Source organism: Bison bison, unplaced genomic scaffold (genome assembly GCF_000754665.1).
Source record: "Bison bison bison isolate TAMUID 2011002044 unplaced genomic scaffold, Bison_UMD1.0 scf7180017864508, whole genome shotgun sequence".
Taxonomy (NCBI): domain Eukaryota; kingdom Metazoa; phylum Chordata; class Mammalia; order Artiodactyla; family Bovidae; genus Bison; species Bison bison.
The window spans coordinates 14,611,164-14,611,505 of NW_011495064.1; positions in this window are offsets into that span (position 1 = coordinate 14,611,164).

The following is a 342-nucleotide window of genomic DNA, read 5'->3' on the forward strand; positions in this document are numbered from 1 at the left end:
TGTGGGGCGCACTTTCCCTGAGGCACGTCTTGGCAAGGGCAGGCGAAGCTCGCAGGTCCCCTTCCGGGCCGCGTCCCAGTTCTTGCCAGGGAGAGCCCTCGGCAGCGGCCGTCGGCGCAAATGACAGACGCCGGGGTGGCTCCTCTCCAGCGCGGAGATCCTGGAAACGGCCGCTGCGCCCGGCCGCTCGGGCTCGGATCTGAGCGGCTAGTCTGAGGGTGGTGTCTGAAATCGGGCTCTTCCTGCCTTTCCTTCGGCCTGGATGCCCGGCTGGCTCGGCGGGCTCCGAGATTCCCGCGCCGCCCCGCCCCGCCGCCCGCGCCCCGCACGGTGCGCGCCGCG